Here is a 20,226-nt window from a genome sequence, read left to right on the forward strand (position 1 = left end):
TAGGGGAAGGTAAACTGCTGCTTAAGGCTAGGGACATACCTGCCTGAGACACATAGTGTGAGAGCTCAGTCATGGTTTTCTTCATACAGTCCAGACAGGTACATCTTAAGTCATTCACACCAACATGGACTATGAAGGAGTCATAAATGTACCTGTTGTTGTGAGACTTGAGTGTATGTGTGTATGGCAGATCCTGGCACCTGACAGACAGCTGATCGTGACCTTTTCCAGCCTGGTGAGAGGGACATCTGTGTGTCTCTTGATAGAATCACCTATGGCTAATATGTTTGGTTTTGTGTTTTGCCTTAAGAGCTTGACAGATGAGACACTGGCGTGTAAGCTATTATGTGTATTGTGTTCTGCAGAGGAATTATTATGTGTAGCATGCTTATGTTTGGGTCTATATTAGAACATCGAAGAGCTAAAACATCGAATGGTCTAATATCGACCCCTATTCAGCGAACACTTGAAATAGCAAAGCTACAGAACACCAAATATTTTCCATGGGAAAGTATATGGTGGGCCATTTCTGCGGCTTTGCTATTTCCTCAACTGTGGTGCGAAGGTGACGGACTGGGTTAAGGTAAGTGTGCAAATGGACCGAGGTAAGGTGAGTTTGTGATAGTTAGGAATCTTAGGGTTAGGGAGCGGGTAAGGTGAGTGTGCGATAGTTAGGGACCTTAGGGTTAGGGAGCGGGTAAGGTGAGTGTGCGATAGTTAGGGACCTTAGTGTTAGGGCTGGGTTAAGGTAAGTGGATAGCTAGTAGTGTATGTATGGTTTAGTGTAGGGTTTTGGGAAGTATGTATGTGTGGATTATGTATTTTGGTGTGCTTGTGCTGTGTGTGTGTTTTCTCGGAACAGCAAATTGTATCCCTTAGAAAAAAATTGCTGTTCTGAGCATTCAAGTATATCACATTTCGAGATTCCAAGGTCAAGCTTATGGTGTTCGATACTTTGGAATTTAGATAATGTAATGTGTTGTGTTTGTGTTTGGGAGGTCTCTGGTGTTTAGGTATGTTTCTGGTGAGAACCTCACCTATGTAGGTATGTGTAATGTGGGTTTGGGTGGAGTAGGAGGTGAGGTGTGCATGCTGACAACCCACTCATTGTCTCATGTACTGACTGGTGTGTGAGAGAGCATGGATTCAAGGTTATTAATATTGTTGCATCTGTCACATGGTGAGTTTGTGTGAACTAGAAGTAGAGGGTTGTGACTGAACATGAGGCATTTGCTACACTGCCTCAGGATACCTACATCTACCAAGCTGGCTGGGGAAACTGTGGGAAATTGTCCATCCATTGTGTTAGGTAAATTTATATGGTCATGAAAAGAGGTCACACTTAGGAATGGCTAGTGGGTGAGAGGGTGTTGATACCTCTGAGTCTAGGCTTAGTGTTCCACCTGACAGAAGAGCAGAGCCATGAAAAACCTCTGGAGGATTACAAGCAAAGTGCTAAGGGAAAATTTAACAAGCAAAACATTTGCGTCTATAGCCACCAATGGTAACCACCACTATGTGGCAGTGTACAATGGTGCACTACACGCAAACAAGGGCAAACACAGGGCTTAAATAAGACATGAAATGACCTTTTTAACTCAAACTAGCCAATAAAGATGCTGTCTCTGAGCTTTAGTCCAATCACCATCGATTAGATGGGACATAGCACTCTCATCTCACAAGGGAGCAGAATGGCCTTCTCCAACAAAGATAGCTTGTATTTGATTCTCAGAAGTTACAAAACAGACCTAGAAGCAGCAAACCCAGGACAGGGCTATGTTACAGCTGAAGTAGTACAGTATACAGTAAAATGTGGCAAAAAACAGTTCAGGCAATTCAGACAGACAGTAGAATGCAAATGCAAATTAAAAGTGCAATATAAGAGCAAAAACAAGCAATTATAGTTAGTTGAAGGCAACAGATGCCTCATATTTTTCAGTATCTCAGTGAAGAACTGGTCTTAGTGCTCATGTGATACCAAACAGTCTGAATTCAGCAAGTCTGAAGCTAGCCTATGTTATACAATGCAGAAGTACTAGAAATTCAAAGTGCATAAAATCACAGTCACAACAGCAAAAACAGTTTAAATAAAGCAGCACTTCAGTAGAAAACTATTCACAAAGTACAATGTAGGCTTTAAAAAATACTTATTTTTCAGCTGGTGTTAGTGTTTAAATGATTCCAAACAGTCTAGATTCAGTTTAGATTCAGCAAGCATGAATTTATCCTATGCTATAAAATACAGAAGTACTAGAAATTCAAAGTGCAGAAAATAGCAGTCACAACAGAAAAAAAGCAGTTTAAATAAAGCGGCAATTTAGTAGAATACTCCCACAAAAGTGTAGTCCACAAACCTTCCTAGTGAGAAATAACTGGTCTGGAACCCAAGAGCTTAAACCAAAACCAAGTCACTTAGAATAATAAGCACAATAAGCCTTCAACCAGCAGGCTGTAGGTTAGAAGGGTGTAGGCTATCATCTGCTGCCACAAGAGTTTATACCACAAAGCTTCCTAATGTAGAATAACTGGTTTGTAACCCAAGTGCTTAAACAGAACAAAGACACTTAGAATAACAGGCACAATAAGCCTCCACTAGCAATTCCCAGCTTAGAAGGGTGTAGACCACACTATCCTGTCACAAGAGTCTAGACCACAAATCTTCCTAACGTAGAATAATTGGTTTGGAACCCAAGTGCTTAAACCTGAACAAAGACACTTAAAACAACAGGTGCAATAAGCCTTCACCCAGAAATTCACAGCTCAGAAGGGCAGAGGCTACCCTCTCCTCCCACAAGAGTGTAGACCACAATCCATCTTAATGTAAAATAACTGGCCTAAAGCCAAAGTCCTTAAACCAAAACTAAGAGGCTTAGAATAGCAATTACAATTTAATCAGGCTACTAACAAGTAGTAATAAATGCAGTAGAATAAATGCAATTGAACAGTTTTTAGAACAAACAGCAAAAGCAAAATAAAGTAGGAAGCGACAAATACAGTAAAAGCAGCTGAACAAAGTATGTTTTTTAGTTAAGTAGAAAGGGAGAAAACTGAAGATAATTCAAGGATAAGAAACTAAGGGATGGGCCTTCCCAAATGTTCTCACTGTACTCAGTAGAATGAGCTGATGCAATAAAACTGGGAGGAGTGGCCAATGCCAAATTTATAGTAGAGTTGAACAACTCAAAAGCCACTAAGTTTTAAGAATACAACAACAGACAGGCAGTTGGGTTGTAAAAATAAAATGGAGACAGAGATCAAAAAAGGAGGAAGGATTCCTGCAATATCAAGAATCCTTGGAAATATGTTCACTAACCCTGTGAAATGATCCACAACACAGAAAAACTTTGCAAAACTTTGAAATATTTTGTCAAACTCAGAACAGCTCTTGCAGAATACTGTTAAAACGAAAACCTTACAGCAGTACAGTAGATGGAGTTTCATTAGCAAGTGCAGGCTGAAAAACAGTGATAAAGTCAACAAGATATATAACTGCAGCACAGAACTGTTAAATATCACTGAAACAGTTAGAACAAGTGCAAAAAATGTATTTATATCAGCTTCACATTTCCAAATGGTTTTAGAAGCAATCCAAATTTTGTAGCCACAGATGACATCCAGGCATAAGGAAGCTCTGAATAAAACACGTCAATATGAAAGGCATTCATTACACAGATTTTAACTTTCTGGTAATAAGTTATACACCTGGGAGTTAGAGGTTGAGATATGGTAAGCTGAAAATAAATAGATAGTTGAACTAAGTGGTACTTTATGGGATCATAGGAGATTACTAGGCTAATGGGCCTGGGGCTCTTACAAGCCTAGCCAAGAGTTTATCTCCAAAAATAAACCTCAGCACCTGTCACCACTGTCAGTGAGAGACACAGGTGGAACTCCTGGGACAAATTTGTGGTTTTTCATCCACTCATCAAAGTTGCGCTTGAAGAGGGTCAGTGAGGTGCTCTGTTTGACATGTATGGGAAGTCTATTCCAGAGACAGGGCAAGCTCTGGGAGGCAAACCTGTCTCTCCAGCAGGTTTTGTTGATGTTGCATATTAGATTCAAGCCTTTTGAGCAGATAGTGCGTGAAGAGTTAGACTTATGGATATGGAGCATCTCTAGTGGGGCAGGGTCCAAGATTGCCTTATAGGCGAGACACAGATCACCACTGAGCAATCTGTAGGATATTGAATAGAGTGATAGTGATTTGAGCCTGTCTGCATAGGACAGGTGTTGGAGGCCACAGATTCTCTTTGTGAGGTATTTCAGTGGCCTTTCTAGTTGGTGCAGATGTTTGGAGAGGTACATCCCAAATGGGGCGTTATACTAAATTATTGGTCTAATGAGGGTGGATTATAGAGAGGTAATAACCTCCTTTTTTCTGGATGCAATCCCTTTACTTATGAGATCAGCCAAGTAAAAAGGCTTTTCTGACCACAGCTGCTACATGATGGTTTAATGTGAGATTGTTATCAACCTGAGTGCCCAGGTCTCTCACTACAGGTTGTGTGCTTAGGGGGTTGCTGTTGATGTGGTAATCAGTAGGGGGTCATGATTTTGCCAAATGGTATGATGATACATTTTTTTACATTTAGCATGAGGACATGACTTTGGCACCAGTCATTAGTTGGTGTGAGACTCTCTTGTGGTATGTTAGCACCATTTCGAGAGTCAATGTTAGGACCCAACTAACAGTCATCCACAAACTTGGTCAGCCACAGGCCTTTTGTCTTTGCCTGAACCTCTGAGAAATAGATGCCAAACAGTAGGAGTTTCAGGACAGTTCTCTGGGGAACTACACTAGTGACAGGTCTACTATCTGAGGTGGAGTTGCCTCTGATGCTGCTTGTTTAAAACATGTACCAAAGTTGAATGGGTTGATGCATTAATTATATGACTTAATTTATTATGTATATAAGTGGTGGAGTTAATTATGTTTTTAAATGTGCGATGAAGTGCCAGTTTGGTGTGAAAGCACCCACCATTATGATTAAAGAGACCTTTAGCTATTAGTTGGTAGTCATTTTGTTATTTCTTCATGTAATTTTTATTTGGCTATGGTTTATTCCTCTGTCTGGATTTACTTTGGATGATTATTTAAAAAGTGATTAGAATGCCTTTCATATAGAAGCTCAAGTAATATATGCAATTTTTATTTGCAAAATATATGAAATACTTTGGAAATATCACACAAAATATTTACAACATGATAAAGACAAAATCTGAATTTGAACTATGTACCTGTGACAGAAATGAAAACCATATGCATGTAATAAAAGGTAATACAAATGTACAAATGTCCCATGTTAGCTCTGCAATTGCCTTCCTGTTTTGTGCCCATCAGCTTATGGAAGGTCACGTTAATTCATATTTGGGTTGTATATTTACATTGTGTTTCTTATCCTAGTGATCTCTGTCACATTTTAATCATGCCCCACTTTTCTACTCTTCCTTTGGTGTTCTTTTCTATGCCTTCATGAAGTTTCGCTATTGGTTTTATTCATCTTTTTCTGAAGCAGATGATATTGCTTTTACTGCTTTATCCTGACATGTTTTTTCTTTCTCTCTCCCTCTCCACAAAACTTCACCAAATGATTAATATTAATGTAGTGTACATTATATTAATGGACTATTAGGTAGTTTTGTTTCTTTTAAACTAATTACCCCATATTGACTTTTTCTGGGCATATCTCCAAGGAAAAGGCATCTTGAGGCAGGAATAATCTTTTGACACTAGAGATTCATTTGTATTACATATCTTGTTATATTCTGTCATGTTATATTTAATTTCTGAATTTTTATCTTTGGTCCCTGAGACTTTCAATGAGTTATATTAACCTTTCACACTCTGTGACCTCAGTAGACCTGATGTATGTTTGTGGTCTGCCTCTTAGCCTAAAATTAGTCAAGTTAATTAAATTTATTTATTTATCCTTTAATGAAAGGGTTAGTCCCACTCATCTGGTAACCTCTTTTCAGGGGAGACCCATGGTGATATTTATTATACCACTAGGGTAAATTTGGCCAGGGCATCAGGAAACTTTTAAAACTGTATGTATAATTCAGCCTGGTAAGTGCAAAGTAATGAATTATTTGACAGAAAACTTGAGTAAGTTCTTTAGAAGTTGATAGTTCACTAGGATGATGAAAAATAAAGCATATATTTATTTAATAATTCTTATATCAGATTGCAGCTATATTGTTTGTGTCTTCCGGCTTTTCACGGTTAGCAGTCACCACAGCAGAACTCCGGTCCACTAATGATTGGCAATAGAGTTTTACGTGCTGGCTTGCCAGGCCTAACGCACAACCTTCAATGAAGGAACACCCGTTCATGCATGTCGCCACACAGAAGACGCTCTAACTGAGAATCGAACGGGCAACGTCTAACTGTGAGGCGACAATGCTACCACAGCACCACCACCGCAGTACAGATTGCAGTTAATATTTTGTCTAATTCATATTTATAGAAGTTTGATATGTGTTTATTTATTATTTATTTATTTACATTTGTTTACCTGGAAATTCCAACTGGACACAGGTCTTTTTTTAACTGAAGCCTGGGAGGAAAAGCTCCACAGAACAATAAATGAGCAGCAGAGTACATGAAGAATAATTGAATATACATACAATAGCAAATAATATATACTGCAGCAAATATTAGGGGTCTATATTAGAACACCGAACTTTCAAAATTTTGAGTGTTCTAATATAGACCCATTTTCAATGAACGCTGAAAATATCGAAGAAACAGAAAAGCAAATTTTTCCTAGGGAAAGAATTTGGTTGTCCGTTTATGTTGCTTCGGTATTTTCAGTGCTGTGGTGGAAAGTTACGGGTCAGGTTCAGGTAAGTGTACGATTGTGTGGGCGTGAGGGTTAGGGTGGGGTAGATGAGTTAGGGTTAGGGCGCGGGTCAGGTAAGTGTGAGATTGTGTGGACATGAGGGTTAGGGTGGGGTAGGTGAGTTAGGGTTAGGGTACGGGTGAGGTGACTGCAATAGTGACGGACCTTAGGGTTAGGGTTTGGGTTAAGGTAAGTGGATAGTTAGTGGTGTATGTATAGTTTAGTGTAGAGTTAGGTGTAAGAGTTTAGGTGTATGTGTGTGGATTGCTGTTTGTTTGGTGTGCTTGTGTTGTGTGTATGTGTTTTGGAACAGCAATTTTTTTCCCTAGGAAAAAATTCGCTGTTCTGTATGTTCATTGTTTTAAATTTTTGATTAATAGGGTTCGATATTAGAACACTCGAAATTCTGAAAGTTCGGTGTTCTAATATAGACCCTAATATTAGATATACATACAATTTGAAATATACTAATGAACATATATACCATTATCTAGCTAGAGGCTAGGAATAAAGGTAGGATGTACATACAGATAGTACTAAGCTCAAACGAATACTGTTCTAAACATACACCTAAATCTTATATACAAATATTGTACTAAACTCAAACAGATATAAAGCAGATGCTCCACACAAAGGTGGAACAATCTAGAAGGGCTAATGGGATGGAAGCGGAAGATCGAAGAGTAAGCGAGGAGACTGAGTGAGTAGTGTATGTGGTAGTGAGAGGAAGCTAGGTGTAAGTCAGTTGGATATGTACTTGGAGTTGAGATGAAGTGAGGTAGTTAAGCATGTTATAACAGGTTTGAGAGTTTGACTGAGGAGGGAGGGGGAGGGTAAAGGATGTGTCAGAGCCTGCAGAGGAAGGAATGCAAGATCAGACAGTGTGAGGCAGGGTGGCTAGGGGAGGGGAGAGGAAGGGGAAGTAAAAAGGAGGGTTACTGGTCGGGATTGGTGCATGGACATAACCAGGGACTTGTTAAGTGAGTTTTTAGTGCAGTCTTGAAATGATTGCAAGAAGATAGTGTGGTTATATGGGGGGGGGGGGGTTGTTCCATAATCTGGATATCATGCAGGAGAATAGTGCTTCTCCTGCTGAGTTCTTGAGTTGGGTCACTAGAAGTAGATTTTTGATGCTGGAGCATAGTGGTCTAGTGGAGCAGTAGGGCTGGAGAAGGTTTTGAAGAGATGGGACTTTAAAACAATGGTTTACTAACTTAAGGGCGAGAAAGGGTTGATTCAGGTGAAGAAGTTGAGGGAGTTCAAGCCAGTCATGTTCTCTAAGTGAGATACAGTGGTGGCTGCGATAAGATGCACCTGTGGCAAACTTAGTAATTTTATTGTAGCAAGCCTCAAGCTTGTTTATGTCTATTTGTCTAAGGTAGGTAAGTATAGGAGAGGCGTAGAGTAAAATGGAGATTAGGTGGGAATTGGCAGCAGAAATTCTGGCTGTTTTGGTGAGGAATTGTTTGCTTCTGTACAATGCACCTAGTTTTTTGTGAATTTTTGTATGGTAAGAGAAATGTGAGTGTCAAATCTGAGATTGGTATCAATCTCAACACCAAGTAGTTTGGTGTGTTCTGTTGAGAGATGACAGTATTGTCTTTGGCTATAATATTACACGAAGTTCTTACTTCCTTCATGTAAAGATATATTTCTTCACTACATATGAACATATACAAATGTTGAAGGAAACATCATCAATCTATACAGTTATCTGAAGCACTGTAGTTATCACAACGTTATGCTCAACATCATCTGACGCACTCCATATGTATCAATTTTTTATGAGGCATGTGAAGCATTTTGTTGCATCTATATTAGCTCACCGAGCGCTTAAAAAAGAGAACGGTGATTAATCCACCCTATGCAAGCAAAAGCTTACAATTTCAAACTGTTAGAACAGCAATTTTTTCCTAGGAAAAAAATCACTGTTCCAACAACAACAAAAAAAAAAATACTTTAAACATTACATTACCCCCTTACCCCCCCCCTACTTAAATATACCAACTCCGAGACCGCACTACAGTGCCGAAAATGTCAAAGTAACGAAGCGCCAAGCAAATTCTTTCCCAGGGAAAGAATTCGCTTAAAAGCCGCTTTGATATTTTGCCATTTCAGGCTTTTGAGTTCGACCAAGATGCAGTCGAAAGAATGCGTCTTTGGTCTTCTAAAAGGAACCGTTTTGTTTAGGTATAGTTCTGCAGTCTGTCTTGAAACTTTTTCCATAATTTCAGTACCTTCTTGTTGAAATAATATTTTATTAGTCAGCCTTGAATTATGACTATTTTAGCTGACACATATGCTCTCGTATTCATTACTTTCCTCTCACTTCAGCACTTTGAGCAATTTTTTTTCTGACTTCAATCCATCCTTCCCTTTACCACTCCAGTAACTCTCAGTTGTTAAGTTTTTTTTTTTTTAACAGGTATAACCTCCATTGCTCTATTTGATTACCAGAGCTGAATATATGTACTGTATGTAGATGCAGCATTATCACTGCTGTATACAAGTGAGTCAATGGCCTCTATGGTTCACTTCTCTGACAAGACATCATAGCGTCTAGCAAGTTTGACCAGTATCCTTTCGTCTGAGCTACAGTAATTTACAGGTGATTGTAATTTGCCAGATCATCTTACTCATATGTGTTCTGTAAGTGTACTAATAGGATACGTATTTCCCCAGATTTCTAGATTAAATTGCTTACCCTCATGCTTTCTCCAGTTGTCCATTTCTTTTTCTATCATGAACTTTCAGTTATGGAATGAATTTATGACACTGCACTGATCATTTAATAATCCGTGTATGCAGGGAAAGTCTGAATGAGCCATGCAAGAATCCTTTTCAGTGGAGGCCTAGGAGAAATGCTCTCCAATAAGCAGCAAAATTATATATATATATATATATATATATATATATATATATATATATATATATATATTTACATTATATAAGTAAAAAGATATAATAATGAGAAGTGGCAGTAATGCAGTGCATGGAGTGCCAATATTGCACTTGGAAATCAGCAAAAAAACTTTCTAACATCAGAAAGATCTTTAAAAATTGTTATAGTCCCCAAGTCCAAAATTAAGTGTTTACCAACTTCCCGGTGTGCATCTTTGAAGGCTACTCCCTCTGTGGTAGAGGTTAGCATGCTATGGCTTTCTGAGCAACAAAGCACTAACCATTACTACATTGTCTTATTTTTTTCTCTTTCCTCCTTAACTTTTGTAGTATACAGGAGCACCTGGTAAAGTTTCATGCACTACAAAGGATTATGGTTGTATCTTTCCAGCCCAGGAAGTTATGTGATCTCAACATGGATGCCAAGATTTACCTCTTTAGTATTGTTCTTCGGGTAAATTTCTTGAAATCGATTCCTCAAGTACTTAACACCCTGGTTATGATTAGAGACTTCAATAATCCTTTATATTCAGTACTAGGATTAAGTGTTTATACTGAGGAGGGGTGATAGTAATTAAAATTAGGCTTAGAATAATTACAATGGCGAAATAAAAATTAATAACTGAAATAGTAAAAGAGGAAAAATAATGTTAATTTATTTAGATTGCTTACCAGGGTAGTACACTAATCACAACAGAAAAATTGTAGTCACAACCTGGGTGAAGAAATTCACACACACACACACACACACACACACACACACACACACACACACACACACACACACACACACACACACACACACACACACACACACCCACACACACACACACACACACACACAACTAGAACTGATTCATAAACATGGAGTAGGTATACAATCCAGCAGACAATTCAAACAATGAGCAAATATTATTAACAGAGAATAAAAACAAATGTGGATTAATTTTAGAAGTAAATATGAGAGGTAAGAAGCAGGTAAAACATAGGGTGGAAGTAGAAGTGATGTAGGTGAGGGAGGAGTTAGGTGATGTGTGCAGTGTAAAAGTACATACAGTCAGATTTTTGATGTTGATATCTTTTGAGGTGTGCTCTGAAAGTGGAGAAAGATATTCCATCTTGGTGGTGGGTGGGGAGGGATTTCCAGAGTTGGGATACAAAAATGGAGAAGGATTGCTTAGAACATACAGTTTGGTTTCTGTGGATTGGAATTAAGGTGTCAATTGAGAAAAGTTGCAGAGGTTGTAGGGAGTGTTTTATTATCCATTTTGGCAACAACAGGCAATAAGGCATCTATCTGAAGTAATTTCAAAAGATGAGACCCTAGGAGTAGCTCAGCCCTGTACATGGGTGGGAAGCTATCTGGCTCTGAAGAGGGTGGTGCAGCGGTGTTTCAGATGAGGGGGGCTGGAAGTGATACATAGTTTGATTTCAAGGAACTGTAGAGTGGATGAGTTATTTTAGAGGCTGCAGCTTTGATGGGGAGCCCATATTCAAGCTGAGCAAGGAGGACTCCTTTGACAGTAGTAGCTGTTGCTGGTTTTGAAAAAGAGAAATAATTCTAGCATCTTTTTTCTGTTGTCTTTCAATGTGGTTATTAAAGTTAGAAGACAAGGTATTTAAAGAACATGGTTGTTTCTTTTGGATACCATTGTGATCTGTGATGTTGAGCTTTTTAGGAGGTTTTTTTTAGCTTTTGTGAGGTCCCAAATATTATACTTTTTGTTTTGGAGGGGTTTAGGTATAGGGTATGGCTGTTTTTCCAAGAATAAAGGGATGTAAGTCAGGCTGAAGCTGGGTTTGAATAGGTGAATGTGAGGGACTGGATCAATGGATAACCATGTAATCAGTGAAAAGAGTGAAAGGAGGGTTAGGGAGGTTAGATGGTTGTTTGTTAATACAGACTAAAACAACAACAGACTGAGTATGGTGCCATGGACCACTCATTTTGTAAAGGGAGCTTCTAGAGATAATATGGATCAGCAAATTTTTACTCTGAAATACTTATTTGTTAAGAAATCTTAGAACCATGTGACAGTGATGGGAGGGAGAGCAGGCGGAGGAGGCATACCTCTCAACCTCTTAGGACAAAAACCTGTACAAACCCTAAAATAATGGGGGAAAGACCCAAAAATAGGAACAGATTTTCAATATTGCTCTTATAAAGTTAGTTGCTAGAATAGCAGGTTTTGTGTTATGCATTTTCTGAAGGATGTGAAGTCTGAAACTCAAATATATGTCATTATTTAATTACTTCAATCCACAGTGATTTGCCAGAAAACCACAATTTTTTGAAGAACAGATCAAAAATATAAGGTAAAAATATGGACATTCTGTGAAAATCTGGACAGTTGAAACTTATGGGAGGAGGTGGTTAATAAGATCAAAAGCTTTGGCAAAGTCAGTGAAGAGTGCTTTTATCCATATTGAGAAGGATCTCATCTGTAAGTGACTGTAGTGCTGTCACAGTAACATGGCCAATGCAGAATCCATGCTGATTAAGAGTGTGGTGATGGTGCTGTTTGATATTTGTGGACAGCTGTTTGTAGAATGGTTTCCAACGTACTTTCCCAACTGTAGGGAGGATGGTGATAGGGCGAAAGTGGGAGGCATTTTCTGGATGAGGTTGTCTTAAAGGGTTTGACAAGAGCAGATTTCCATATGCCTGGCATTATGTTTTGAGTTAAACAGCAGTTATAAATGTGGAGAAGAGGTGTGGTACGGAAGTCTTTGTAGAGTCAGATGAACCAGAGGAGTAGGCTGTCTGCACCAAGAGGTGTATCAAGAGTATGCTTTCTAGTAAGCACTCAAGGTCTTTGTGAGTTGCTTTCATAAATGAGAAGGAGGCATAAAAGGTGAGGGGCTGGGTGACTTAGGGGAAATGTTCTGGTACTAGGGAGGTGGCTGAATTCCTTGAGAAAGTCAGCAGTTGAGATTTGGCCTTGTGGGGTTTAGATAGTGCCTGGGGAGTAGGTAGGCTGTGCAGATTTCTGGCTTGTGAGAAGATTTTCTTCCTGACAGAAGTGCATGGACTTGCCTAGCATAGCCAGTTGTTTTATCTGAAATGGTTAGTTATATGCCTATGTATGGCTTGCTTAGCTAGGTTACACAAAGCAATAAAAATAGTATGATTTTCTGGTAAGGGGTTTTGTTTCCATGAAGACCATGCATCTTCTGTCTGGATGAGCAGACCTTTCATTAATTATCCAGGAATTTATGTTGTAATTGAAAAGGTGCTATGTGAGAGGTTCGAATTTCTCTTGACATTGGAGGAGGGTATGTATAAGAGGTGTAGCAACTGAAATGAGGTTCTGCAAGTATGTAATGGGGGATCAGTTGCTAGCTGTTAGGTGTTTTTTGAGGTTTTCAGTTTTAGTGGAAGATCTGGGTATGAAGGTAACCAATTTGGGAACAGTTTTGGGACTGGTGGATAATTTGGAAGGTTGTTGATGAGTGGTCCTTAAATGAAGGTGGAAGAGATAATGGTAGGGCAGCTAGTAATTAACACATCCAGACGGGAGTGGGGGGGGTAGCAACATGAAAATTTACACCATGAAAAAATAATTAGTGACAATAATGCATATACAACTACATACAAAATTGTAAGAGGATTACAGTGGGGGATAGCAGAAATACAACAATAGAGGGAAGCAAGTGAGTGAGGAGGTAGAAAAGGATAGAAGTAGCCAGAGGAGAGGATCAGTGGATTTTCCTGAAAGGTAGTTGATGTGGGTATGGCTGATTACCTGTTTAATACGGAACTTGTCCCCTGAAATAAACATTATAATTCTCCAATCACTGCCTGTCAATTAAGTTTAGTTCAGTGTTATTTGTTCATTGCAAGGTTATGATAAACTGAAGATAAGCATGCAACTTCTCCTATTTAAATGCAGACATAAATGACAATTAAAAACAATCTAAGTTCAAAAATATCTGTACATTACTGAAGTTCATAAAATTCTGCACACCTGAATGTTTTAAATTTCTCCAGGTCATGAAATTAATAATGTTTCAATCTGTGGTGTTATCAAAAAGTGCTATTCGCAGCACTCACAATGTGCCCAGAACTGACTCCTTCTGCAGTTCATATGGATTTACATGTATCAGTATAGTATCATAGAATCATAGGAGGTTACTAGGCTATTGGCCCTGAGGCCCTTATAAGCCTAGCCAAGAGTTTAGTCCATGTTTAGACAAATCAGCACCTGATGCCCCTGTCCAGCAGGGACATGGGTGGAATCCTAGGGGTGTATTTTCTGTGTCCCATCCAGTTATCCAGGTTGTGCTTAAAAAGGGGTAAAGAGGTGCTCTGCTTGATGTAGAGAGGGAGTCTATTCCATAGATGGGGGAGTCTCTGGGACACAAATCTGTCCCACCAACCAAGTCTTGTTGATTTCATAGACCAGGTTGAGGCAGCGCATGTGGGTTACTCATGTGAAGCTTGACTTGTGGATATGCAGCAGTCCCATCAAGGTGGGGTCCATGATTGCCTTGTATGCCAGATAGAGATCACCTCTGAGGAGTCTATATGAAACTGAGTAGCATTTTTAAATAAGACTGTAAATTCTTTGTTATAAGATCCATTGCTCCTACTACTATTAGAGCTGACTGTGAATCCTTCTTCCATACTGCAATAATTTCTGTCTGCAAATCCTGGTATTTTATGACTTTGTGTCTCTCTCTAAGTAAGACACTGTAATCACTGGGTGTAGTGACTTAAGTGATGAAAGCAAATTTGGTCTTCTGTTCATGGACTAATATATATGTTTTTTTTTTTTTTCATCTGTGTTTTGAACTGTTGGTAATGGATAATCCCTTGTGATATAAACTTCATCATTTTCTATAATGCTTTATTTATTTGCCCTTGTTGCCCGGGACTAATCTGACTGGGTAAAACCCATTTTCAGCAGAGGCCCTGGGAGAAAAGCTCCACATTTAAGATACAGATGATGTATATTTATAATTGCAGGGTAAAAAACATCTATATGTGAACTTATTTACATGATTTTTTAATATGTTTAAATATTTCTTACATGAACATAGCATTTTAACACAAAAGACGAGATAAATTAACATAAATTGGCTAATTATTGAATAGAGAGATATTGTACAATAAATTAATATATTTTTAGCATGATGGCTACAGGGAAAAGATCATACTATGGTGTTTTTAAGTTTAGAAATAATTTACAGACAGACAAGTAGAATGTAGCTTAAAAAATTATAAGACAGCTATGAAAACAGAAGTTATGGAAATGAGCAAGAAAATAAATGGACAGTGGAGGAATTATAGTTAGTGGTGGGCTTTGAGAAAAGAAGAAAAATAAACATTTAGGAAACTGGTACAGTATGAGGAGGAGCGATAAGGTACAAAATGTTTGGGAAGCAAAGAGGTTGTAAGAGTTGAAGAAAAGTACTCTGAGTAAAGTTAGCCAGGTGAGCCGGAAGAACAGAACCACCTTTGGCATAGGTGCTGTTTAAGCAAAGTTTTGAAACTATTTAAGTTTTCTATCTGTTTTAAATGTGTGGGGATTTAATTCCAGAGTTTTGAGACATAATGAGAGTAGAGAGCCTCCAGCTGTGTTGAATGGCTCACTGATACATAGTAAAAGTTTATTGCTAGAAAGAAAGCCTATAGTGAGTGAATAGTACAGTAGAGTATTTTGTAATGCTGGGCATTTGACTGGAGAGTACAATAGGTTGTGGGCAATGATTAGTTGTGAGTATGTCAGCTGGTTTGGGAGTTCAAGCCAGTTTAATTGTTTTAATGCAAGGCAGTGGTGTATTTTATAAGGCTGGCTAGTTGCAAATTTAGCTTTTGTAGTAGCAGGAGGCTAATTTAGTTTTATACTTAGTGTTGATGTTTGTTGGAATGGGGAAGCATATAACAGAGAAGGAAGGAGGTATTTTGCTGTTAAGGTAATCCTTGTTTGACCTGTCAGGTAGTGTCTGGCCTTACAGAGCCCTATAAAGGGAGCTGAGGTTTTGGTGAGTGTTTTTGATGGAATGAAGTATGTTCATTCCATCAAGTAAACTCAGTTACTTCAACACTGTAATGTTTTCACAATTGAGAATGCAACAGTCTTGCCACATTATAATGCCTTTCAGTATACAGACCTTCTGCCATTAGTGTATCACTCCCAGCAACAAGATGTGCGACTCTTTCCAGTTCTCTTTTACAGAACCGGCATTTATCTGTTTCTCTTGGATGTTCAATGGAATTTTTAAGCCAGTGTGTACGTAGTCCACTATCTTGTGTCACTAATATTAATTTTTCATCTTTTGGTTTAAAATTCTCTCTCCTTAACCATTCCAGCATCAGATCCTGATCAACATGAGGTTATTCCAGGAGTTGTTGTACTTGAAACAGTATTTTGCCTTTTCCAAATTTCTTGTCTTCTCATCTGATAGTTCTCCTTTTATTCTTTCTTTTGTTTTTTGGCATATTCAGTTACTGCTAGACTTTTGTTTACCTCTAGTTTGGTTTCTATTCCCGCTTTTACACCAATATGCTTCTGCTAAACTAAGCAGGGAAGTCATCTTAGATTTGTTCTCTCTGTGTTTCGAAACATTCACTATGTTTGTATCAGGTGAGGTCAGCAAATATGTATGCAGTCCTACGATTGCAGATTTATACATGTAATCAATTTCAAGGAGGCCCATACCTCCTTCAGCATGAGGAATATACAGTCTTGGTATACATTGATTTTTATATATCATTTGATAAGAGTGAAGCACTTTTCTTGTTTTCCTGTCCAACTGATCCAATATGTTTTGGGGTTAGTCAATCACCCCCAAAATTATAAGTTAGAACAGGGAGAACAAATCGGTTTATATCTTGGATTTTGTTCCTAGATATCAGGGCTGTTTTCAGTATTAATTTTAGTCTTATAAACATTCCTTACTGAGTTTTGTTCACATTTATTCATGTTTTATTGTTGATCCTTCATCAATTCCCAGATATTTATACACTCCCTCCTGCTCAGGTTCCTTTACATCACATTCCTGTTCCAGACTGATATTTTCTTGGTGCTGCTTTTGCACATTTATCAAGACCAAATGACATTATTATATCATCCGAGCAAGTTTTGACCACTTCCAGTTAGGCTTTCAGTTCCTCATCTGATGAACTACACTGTTTTAAATCATCCACTAAAAGGAAATGAGAAGTCCTTACACTTAGTTGTTGTCTGGGAGCCAATTTGTAACCATTGCCTAATCTCTTAAGTAGACAGCTTAATGGGTTAAGGGCAAGACAAAACAGCAGTGGTGACAGACAGTCATCCTGGAATATCACCCTTTGAATTTTTATCCCTGCAATAGTAATTTGTCCATTAGCATGGCTTAGGTGCAGAGTAGTTTACCACTGTTTCATGGTCACTGTAATGTAATTGATCAGTGTAAGGTATGTTTTATACATCTGTAAGCACTCCTTTATCCATGAATGTGGGATGCTAGCAAATGCTTTTTTTGTAATTTTTCCATGTCATACTTAAATTCTTCTCCATTTTACAATTCCATTATGATTTTATTTAACAACAAATGATCCTTTGTTCCATATGACTTTCTTATGTTACCATTTTTGTTTTATTGCCATGATTCAGTTTTCTTCTAAATGACTATAAACTCTTTCTGCATCAATTCCAGTGAATGGTTTACATGTTGTCGAAAGCCAGGTTATTGGTCTCTAGTTTTTAGGATGGCTTGCAGGTTCACTGTTAAAGAGGAATTTAATTTCTTCGATTTTTAATCAGGTCAGTGTTTGTTTGGGGTGTGCATATACGCAGTTCTTAGTCAGGCCTAAACTGTAGTGTAAAAATATTAATACTTTTAGCCAGAATTTATGTATAAGCATTTGGGCCTGGCAGAGTTTCCATTTAGAAGCTTTTCTTAATTTTATTTCAGTTTCTCTAACCATTACTTCATCCAATGTTATATCTGTACAATTGAACTTCTTACTGTTTCTTTTACTTCCTCTATCTATTCAGCATCTTTGTTATGTTCCACAGGGTCTTCATAGATATTTCTCCAAAATGTGTGTTTTTCTTCTTTTTTGGTGTTTTTTTTTTATTTATTTTAATTTTATGTTTCAAAATTCTCTATAAAACTTTTTTGGTCATCAATGAATTGCTTATTTTGTCCTTTTTTTATATTTATCTTCATATCTTCTACAATTTTTCTGCCTGTGCTGATATCTTTAGTTTATTATTTACAATACTGTACGATAGATAGATCCTGGTCTGTTCTAATACTGCACATTGCTATTATCACATCTGTCTAAGTATTTTTGTTGAGCTGTTTCTTCTTCTAAACTCTTCTAACAGTTTTTTGTCTTAGTTGCTTTATAGTTTTCTCTATTTCCATGATGGCATTTAATTTCTTCCCTTCCTTTCCCTTATTGCCCCGTATTTCTGTGGTAATTTTTTATCTGTTATTAATTTAGCTACACGTAGTATAACCTATTTACTTCTGTTATATCACATGAATTTCTATCAACAGTCTTGAGTACTGTGTTCATTTGATTTATCACACTTCTAACAATTTTGGTCTTATTGACTTTTTGTAATCTATTTTTTCATCGATTTTAATATGTCGATCTAGCTATATTAAATCAAGCAACTCTTCCCTTTGATCTTTTTCTTCTAAACTGAGGGCATATTCTTTATTCTTCATTTTCTGCAGGCATTCGAGAGAAAGATCCAGAACATCTTCCTATGACATATTCTTTTCAGCTGCATCCTGCGTCATCAGTTGCCCTTTCATATGGGAACTCACTGGCCTATCACTTCACAACACTGACTGCATCACAGTTGCCTCTGTTTCCTCCTCCTTTGTTTTCTGTGCAACTGTTGTGCTGGCTTCCTGCTGAAGGCTCCAAAGTATCTTCATATGGCAACTGATCAGATGTTTCCCCTTCCACCTGTTTCTCTTTAATTTAGGGACTCACTCTTCTATCATGCTGTGACATTTCCAGAGTTGGATTTCCTTCACTAAATCCTTCTTTCCAGGTAATCATAACTTCAGTTTCTTTATGTTGACAACATTATATAAAGAGTTTGCAGCACATTTAATTTTATAAACACTATATCCATTTAATACTATATTTTATAGCACTGCCAAGTCTTTCTGGATAGAAAATTGATTGTTAACTATGTATATTAATTTAAGCAATTTTTATCTACATATATTGTCAAAGGTTTCATACCATTCCACACTGTATAGTAATTTGATGGTAGCTAACATTTCTTTCATTTTAATATTAGTTCTTCTCTTTGCAGTTTTCATAAATATAAGATAAAATGTGAAGACCTTTGTAAATTCATATCTCATTAAAGATATCCTAAATAGCATAAAATAGTAACTGCTGAATATGGGCAGTTTGGGGATTCCGACCCTCAGTGCATTTGCTTTCATCTACTCTCAGATGAAGCAGCAGTCACAAAGTATAGTCAGAGTCATCAGGCCTTATTACAATGCCAGGAATAATGCATTTTAAATGAAAGCAGACTGAGTAAAATATGTACATTTTTCAGTAAGAAATATTACTCTTTTACAAAAAAAGTGCCAGTATACATAGAAAGACAAGCTTCATGATATTTTATTCTCAGTTTAAGCAGAAACATACTCATATTTGAAAATGTTATGCAGACATGTGCATATCGTTAATGATGGTAAAAATGATAGAAGCTGAATAATAATTTCTGTAAGAACACATTTGTAGGTCACTATTGAGTTCTAGCTGACATTTCAAGAGTCAGTTGAAAAGTGTGGCATATCTCATAGCAGTTCTAAACTAAAACATCCTTGTTTAAGAAAAGGCTTTGCTAGGGCCCGTAGGTTATATATTTTCCTGGTCTGTGATTAATTTCTAGATGCTACACCTTTTTGTTAAAGTGACGCCAAACCTATCATTTAGAAATAATTACATGCAACAGACTAGTTCTGTTACAAGCAAGGCACATTAGTTCTCATCATAAGTAATGCCAAAGGAGCAACTTTAGGCAGTTAAGAAGAACAATTTTCAGCTATTAGAGCAGCTATCAGAGCAGAGCATCAGCCAATAAATTGACTTTTCTCTGTGTTGTATTACATACATATTGATTTATTTTAAAATGTCTTAATTCCCTTCTGTGTTCTAATTACCTACAGCCAAGCAAACTAAGGTTACAAATGCTGTATTAAAGACAAACAACTAGTGTGATGTCTTGCTGTTATTTTTCATCTGTAGTAAATTGACACCACTGCAGAAATTCATTTGTACAGATTTAATGCCACTACATTGTTATGCATGGATACAAACATATTATCAGTGCAATTAGCTGTTATAGAGACAGTAATCATGTTCTGGCATCTTCATTTTCTTTTTTAACTCTGTGGTAGTACGAGTTAGTTGTGTGGTGAATGATAAGAGATGTCTTACCAGCAGAAGTGGAACAAACCAAGGATACAATAGTTTCTAGTTTGTGATATTTGTCCTAAGGTA

This window comes from Protopterus annectens, chromosome 2.part1, assembly GCF_019279795.1.
Source record: "Protopterus annectens isolate FY-2018-M chromosome 2.part1, PAN1.0, whole genome shotgun sequence".
NCBI lineage: Eukaryota > Metazoa > Chordata > Ceratodontiformes > Protopteridae > Protopterus > Protopterus annectens.